General features: G+C 31.5%; 1 long non-coding RNA gene across 1 annotated transcript; it reads left to right on the top strand.

Annotated features, from left to right (window-relative positions):
* The first annotated feature begins 1,597 nt into the window (after positions 1–1,597).
* LOC127733570 (uncharacterized) lies at positions 1,598–4,914 on the top strand. The gene is made up of 3 exons (XR_007997119.1): positions 1,598–2,302; positions 3,028–3,136; positions 4,811–4,914. It is a non-coding gene; the product is annotated as an uncharacterized LOC127733570 (long non-coding RNA).
* The last annotated feature ends 3,166 nt before the right edge of the window (positions 4,915–8,080 follow it).

Raw genomic sequence — 8,080 nt, 5'->3', positions numbered from 1 at the left:
ACAAATATCATGCTTTAGAAATGGATAAATCAAACTTTGTAACAAACCATTCTCATTCAAACAAAGAAATATCTAACCCTGACATCATACAGATACTTGATTTTTATATATATGTCGACAACATATTATGGCTTTCGAGGGCGTGTTTTTCGACAGACACTTCGAATGTGAATCATCTATACTCCTCTTCTTGTTGACTTATACAAATGAGTAGACTTCATAAAGCAGCTTCTCTTGAGGAATGGAAAGAAAAAAAGTATTAAAAATTACCAAAGAAGATAGAACTACCCTTTCAAACACAACGTTCCGATGTATAGATGATGCAATCTTACTTAATGGTTTTACCAAAGGATAACAGAGATACTGTTAAGTCTGCCTTGTATCTTCACCTTAACCTAAAAGGTGACAATGAGGGTCGGTTACGAAGAAAACTTTAAGACAAAAGAGATGCTGTCGGATTTAAATTGTAAACTTTCCTTCTCTGTTGTAATAAACATGAACAACATGACGAGTGTCGCATGTGGAGCAGGTTTTGCTTACATTACAAAAGTCTAAGAGACCGGTTTTGGTTTGTTTCGTATTGCTCAGTCGGTAGTTTATATGCAGTGTTTTCAAGACTGTTGTTTGATTCTTCGTCTCTTTTCATTTTTGGTGTTGTTGATTTTTGTTCGCCTTATTAATTTGATGATCCCTTTGGTACAACATATCGTCGTTTGTGAAACGAAATGTTTTTTTTTCAATCTCCAGGAACAACTGGTGTTTACACATATTTAAAATAAACTCATTAAAACAATATTACCTAAAAAGGCTTTTTTACTGTGTTATTTCGGAAACAAATATATTCATCTTTGAATTTTTTGTAATTTTTGTTTAATTTTCCATATTTCCATCTAAAACAATAAATCCTAGAAAAGTGTCTTAAAGTAAAATGAACTGAAATTGGTACAGGAAAGAAATTTTCAAAAACAAAACAAGTATTGCCGGAGTATTTTAATGGCAGACTCTATTTCCAAGAATAATTTTCTTAATCTGCTCAAGCGGAAAACGAAATATAAACTCCGTAGTCGTAGAATTTAATTATTTAACAATGTGATTCTATCAATTTTTGTTTAGGGAAACCAAGATTAAAAGGAGAACCGAAACAAAAGGACTGTGGGAAAACCAGTGCAAACACCATCATATGTAGTTTTGGAGGAAATGAACCCACCCATACAAATTGGATAAAAGTGTCCAAAGGGATTGTAGAAGCAATTGATGTATCAAGTGAAAAATACGAAGTAAATGCTGCTGAGAAATTGTCTCTCTGTGTCAGTAATTTTGTGCAAGATGATGAAGGGACTTATGTTTGTTTTGCTGCAAACCAAGCTGGGCTAGCATCAAGTAATGGAATGTTTCTGTCATACATACGTAAGTACCTTAAACTACTAAAGTATACCTATCTTAAACAGACATTTTTCAGTGTTGAAGATGATAGGTAATGCAACATTATAATTATATTATAAATTTTGTACAAACAATACACTAATGGCAAATTTATTTTTCTTTTTTTCTTTTTTTGATATATTTTATAGTTAATCAGGATGATTATCAAAATCTTGAAGACAATTTTCATCGACTCGTAGAGTTTGTGGTGAAAATAGCTGGAGACGTTTCAAGAAAGTATTTTGAATCTTGCATTTTGAAAGGTGACACATTCGAAAAATATTTATGGAAAAACATTCATGAAATTCTGCATTTATATGAGGGACATCCCTGTTGCAAATGTACACAACAATATAGTGCATGTACAAAAGGTTTTTCATATCTATGTAAGTGTAAGCCAGTTTTAACCGAGAAGCAAATATTAGAACTGTTTACGTATGATCGCAGCAGTTTCGAACCTAAACATGTAAACCGTAAAGGTAAACTGAAGCAACGTTGTTTGTGTGCGTACAAAGTGAAATCGCCCATATCTCTGAATTCTGTTGACATTACGCTACTTTGTTCAATAATTAAAAGGATTGAAAGTATGAATGTACATCGAGGTATTGACAAAAAGTATGAAGAAATAAGAGAAACAAGAAACTACATCTTTCACCAGTCTGACTCTTTATCTATATCACATCGGGCATTTGAAAAGAAATGGAAAATACTCAAAGATTCAACGGAATATATGTTCCAATACATAACTGATAAACAGTTTAAAGAAAACATCATTAAAAAGATAAATGAAATCAGAGGAACTGTTAGGATATCAAATGATAATTTAGCTCAAAAACAGATCTGCGAGGATTACTGGAGAGACAAATGCGCAGAACTCGAGGTATGACCTTTCTTCATTGAGTTTCCTATTCTAATGTCAATTACTTAGTATACTTAGAAAGATTATTCTAAAAGCAAGACAGTCTAAACTGTATAAACACACTGATTTGACAGAAGATACCTTTCTTGTAAAAACCGGTTTTTTTCCTTCTTTTTCAAATACGCTGGATTTACCTAACATAATAAAGACTAGCATTTCTCTTGGGTCCAAGACATTTTGCTGATTTTTCTGTTTATCATGGATTGAAACAACTGCAATCATACTAAGAGTTCAAAAAATCACATAGGAAATTAAAAAGATCACGGGTGTTGTACAATATACAGCAATTGTCGGTCAAGAACATAGAGCTGTAGTTTTTGGTATCGATTTTATCTGATAAAGTTTATTCAAGAACCACGTTCCGGTTGTTTCGACTGGGAAATGGTCTCAATATATAACAATCAGCACATTCGTACATACTTTGCTCTTTATTTGAAGTAAACATATTAAGTTGCAAAATTTATTATTAAACCATATGGCATGGTTAATTCATAACAGACAATTTGCCTTAAAGTGTATAGGAATTATCAATGGAACAATTTTGGATTATCGATATAATAGATAGTTCTGTAGTTACATTTTGCCATTACTATATTTTATAATTCATGCAAGTTAAAAAATCAAATACATTATAACATTAGAAACATTTTTATTGAGAATGTTTGTTTTTTTTTCATAATGATTAGAAACGACAACAGGAAGAATTTTCGCAAATTTTGCTAAGATTTCAAGAGGTTTTCAATTTGGATGAAGACACAATTGAAGACCATAAAGAGACAGTGACAAACAAAATTGGTTGGTTTTCAAAGAGTAAAACAAATTGCAAGTTAATAGATATAAGAAGATGTGGTATGAGTGCCAATGAGACAACTCTCCATCCAAGTCTCCATTGTAAAAGTTAACCATTATAGGTCAAAGTAAGGCAACACACGTGTCTTCTGTTCTAGTTATATAACTTTCATACATTCACTAAAAAATATATGATGGTAAGAAGTATGGTTATATAGCCAATTTCCTATATTAGGTAAACATATATCAGAAGAAATCGATGGGAAATGACAAAAAAAGGTTAGTACAAAACAAAAATGATATTTTTCTAAAAATCAATCAATTAAATAAACTTTGATAACAACATATCTGCTCATAATAAGTTTTAAAAAGAATGGTTATATTATTGGCCTTATAAAACTTTGAATTCATCTAAAGCAATTTATAGGATAGTTTAAAAGCTCTCTTCCTTTTGAATTTCTGAAAACTGATACAGGTTCTCCCAAATGTTCTTTAGATAGTACATTTAAAAGATACAAAATAAACGTGTTACATGTAATGCATGTTTTAAGTAGTTTAAGAAAATAAACATAGTACTTTAAAACGATAATTGTATCACTAAGAGAGCTGTTGATTGAAATTTTTTTTTTATCCTTTGTAATAAACGATTTTCGAAATGTATAGCGAACCTCAAAATTATTTTTTGTCGTGAAAATTATCTATTCTGCCATATAAAAATAAGAACATATGGTATAATTGCCCATGAGACAAATCTCCAGCAGAGACCAAATGACATAGAAGTTAACAACAATAGGTCACCATACGGCCTTCAACAATGAGTAAAACCCATACCGCATAGTCCATAAAAGGCTCCGAAATGACAAACGTCAAACAATTCAAACGAGAAAACTAGCGGCCTGATTTATGTAAAACACAATACACGAAATACAAATATGATATACAACAACAAACGACAACCACTGAATTACAGGCTCCTGACTAGGGACAGGCACATACAGAATGTGGCGGGGCTTAAACATGTAAGCGGGCGCCCAACCCTCTCCCTTACCCGGGACAGTGGTGTAACAGTACAACATATGAACAAATTATAAAAATCAGTTAAAAAGTGCTTAACTCATCAGATCGATACATAGCGGAAAAAACAAGTAACAAAAACACAGACTGGACGTTGCGAATGTGTATACATCCCTAAAACAAAAAGCCACAAACTACATATCTGAGGGTACTCGCAGTTACTGACAGCTAGTTGAAAGCCAATAACAACGAATAAAAAAATCATGTATCTAAGACTAAAGAATCATTCATTCCACATCCAACATCCAATGGATTTAGTGTATGGACGTCATTAGCAGTCAGAGAAAAAACATGACCTTGTGTAATTCCAAAATACAGGTATCTGCTACTCTTTTTTATTCTATTTACTACAATCCCGAAAATTCGATTATTTGTACGTTATCTATTGAGAGCTTTTTGAGCCAGTAACATGTAAAATTACATGATTTGAAACATCATGCGCAAAATTTTGGATACGATATACTCAAATCAACTAGCCAAAAAGCATCAAAAGTTGCAATGTTGTATAAGCAAAAAGATATTATGATGAACGCATTCAAATAATTTAAAAAAAACTTGGTTATCTGTTATATTTTATCTATATAACATTACGATTATATTTTATAGATGCATTACAAACCTTTGTTAATAAGGTAAACATTTGCGTCAATGGAAATATTGAGCTAAAGAATCTACTAACGTGTGTAGATGTTGAGGCACCAGAAGACGGTATGTATTGGGTTTTTTTTCGGCATTTGTGCAAAAATTGTTCTAGCCATGTTTTTTTTTAAATATATAACTATGACTCATTATAAAATAATTAGCATGCATATAGCAAAGACCCATGCTATCGTACGTTTTCTTATCAATAACCAGAGCACATTCGCTCAGTTTCAAGGTAAAAAAATAATCTTATCAGTTAAAATCTCATGATGACAAATGTTACGAGGTTCCCATTAACTCGGGCAGATATGACTATAATTTATTTTGCTATTATGTTTAGATCCATTTTGGTCATATAGCTCCGAACGTTGTCAATGTGTCTACATCTTCCGTATTTTTCCACACTGTACTACCTAAATGCTCTTCGAGTTTGCTGAATTAATTTTAAGCCTTATAGGTTATTAGTGCGTGTATCTTCCTCATCGTTGCCGTTGTTGGAAGGTTTTATCGCACTCTTGGATTCTAGTCATATGAAACGTCTCCAGGAAGATGTTTAATCCCTTATTATTTTCTTTTAAAGTTATCTTTTAAGTCTCTGATTTCGTCTAACAGTTATTCAATTATATGACATTATTACATATTAGGACTTTCCAAATCAACTGAAGTACAGTACATGTATATTGTTTAAATTTAGAGGTTTCCTCTTTCAAAGGAACTAATTCATTTATCAAAAATTCAGTTCACAATTGTTTTCTGATTTACATTCCCTTTCAATTTTTAAATGTGCTAACAAAGTAGTTAACGTTTCTAAAATTGGTCCAAACTCTTTCTTAAAATAATGTTATGTTTAATGACATTATCCATTCTATAATGTTCGTGTTTGAGGATTTCGATTTCTTTAAGGGGTTTCGGTTGGCCGCTTTCAAAAAAGAAAAAGGATCAGCATGTGCTGCCATGATTCTAAGTGAAATCTAACTGAAAGCGGAGAGTTCATTGTCTTCTTGCAGTCCATTAAAAGGAAGTTAAGACATTTGTATTTTTTCACAAAATTACTTATCTGGCTGCTGATGTTTCTAAGCTAAGAATTTAAGTTCTTCTTTGCCATGGCTCAACACTTGAATGACTGTAAAAATTACATGCGCTGTGAAAGTGTCCATGATCCCTGCATTTGAAACACACGACATGGGAAATCGTTCAATATCTCCCGCAGTATTTGCACAAAAATTGCATACATGTATATTGTATTATCATTGGCTCTACAAACATAGTTTGTCTAGTGTACTTAAATCTAAATATGTTTATTTTTTTAGTTTGGGGAAACCAGGCGTTGATTATGTCGTGCGTACCTCGAACAATAGAGGACCGACATTTTTCCCGTTATAGTAATTCAAATTTGGATTCCCAATACTTATATTAATTATTATAACATTAATAAATGGTAACATTTTGCATATTGTGGATTTTTTTCCTTTCATACTTTAAAGATTTTAAATAAAATATATATCATAAGCGAAACAACATAACACACATTTATGATCATCTACAGTTAAATATGTATTATTAAATTTTCAGGTAATAAGACAATTTCAGTTCTTCTACAAATGGAAGTACCTGATACATGGGATCAGAAAGACATACAACAAACCTTTGGAGAAATACAAAGAAAACAGGCAAATGAAGATACAGAAATGAAAATAAAAAATTATTCGATCGTAGATTTGAGTATTATAATTGACACAGTAAAAAGTATTATGAAAAAAGAACATCAACTTAATCATTTATTAACATCATTGATAAGCAGATTGCTATTAAACATAAACACTAAAAAGGAAGAAAATATGCTGTTGACAATGATAGCACCAGGTGAGCATATATAAGGCATTCGAAATATTCCGATTTGTTATTGTATTTGTAAGAAATCTGCCTAGTCTTGTTTGCAAAATTATGTTTAGCTTCATATGAATGACACTTTGATTTGCCTATAATTTTTAGGTTATTTTGTATCATAACACTCATTACCTATTTCGTATCTTATACATCCATGACTTTCAAAAAATCGGCTTTGAGTGTTCCTTTCGAAGGTTAATCCAGTAAAGCGCTTCGGACACATAAAAGTTTCAGATTATTGTGTTCATTTGGATATATATATGTCGGTGAACGGAATTCTTTGCAAAATGATTCGGATAGACTTTGTAAGATGTATCACCACCATATAGGACGCGGTCAAAAAAGAACATACTTGAAAGTATTACATATTCAGAACAAAATAGTGCCTACGCATGTATGAAATGCGTATACATTGAACAAAACAAATCTGAAACTAATCTTTTTTTAAAACTAATATTACTAACTTTAACAAGCAAAGTTAAATTATTACGAAGTTCCTGTAGTTTTGATGTTAACTAAGGTAAGATATGTTTATTAAGTTATTACGTCTTATCAAAATAAGGAGATGTGGTTTTACGGTCTAATTTATAAAAAAAAAATATGACAGACATGAACCAACGACAACCACTGAACTACAGGCTCCTAACTTGGGACAGGCATATAAAGAATGAGGCGGGGTTAAACATGTTTGTGAGCGGTCAACTCTTCCCTAACCTGCGAAAATGGCTGAACAGCACAACATAAGAGCAAACTGAAAAAAAAAAACAGTTTTAATGTGCTATACTCAAAACTTCTTAGTCTTTATACTTTGTTATCATGATAGAACTGTTACGAAGATTACAAACAGTTTTGCTGAATGCTTCAATGCTTTTATCATCACAAAAATAACCTTTTTTTTAATTTTCTTAACTATTCACTAAAGAGAAACTAAAACTTGAAATACAACCCGAAATGAAAAAAGTTATAAAAGGACACATTCAAAAAATTGAATGTAAAATAACTGGAAAGCCTTCTTCGAAAAATGTATGGTGGACAAAGAAAACAAACGAGCAAGATATAGAAACAACCATAGATACCGTACAAGAAGAGTATTCAGGGGGAAACGTTGAATGTCCATCATTGAAGATCCTTGGTTTTAAAGAAACCAATGGAGGAATATACACATGTCGAGCTACCAATGAAGCTGGAGAAGGAATAAGTAATGAATCAAATCTTCAATACATTGGTCAGTATTCTTTTAATGTGTGGATTATTCTTTTTAAAGCAACTTGTATATATTAAATTAAAAAGACAATATTCAAATCTCGTTAATCAATCAAAAACATACAAAACAACGTAAAAATCATA

The sequence above is a fragment of the Mytilus californianus genome, unplaced genomic scaffold (assembly GCF_021869535.1).
Source record: "Mytilus californianus isolate M0D057914Y unplaced genomic scaffold, xbMytCali1.0.p SCAF_3, whole genome shotgun sequence".
NCBI lineage: Eukaryota > Metazoa > Mollusca > Bivalvia > Mytilida > Mytilidae > Mytilus > Mytilus californianus.
This window is presented reverse-complemented; position numbering and strand designations above follow the sequence as displayed.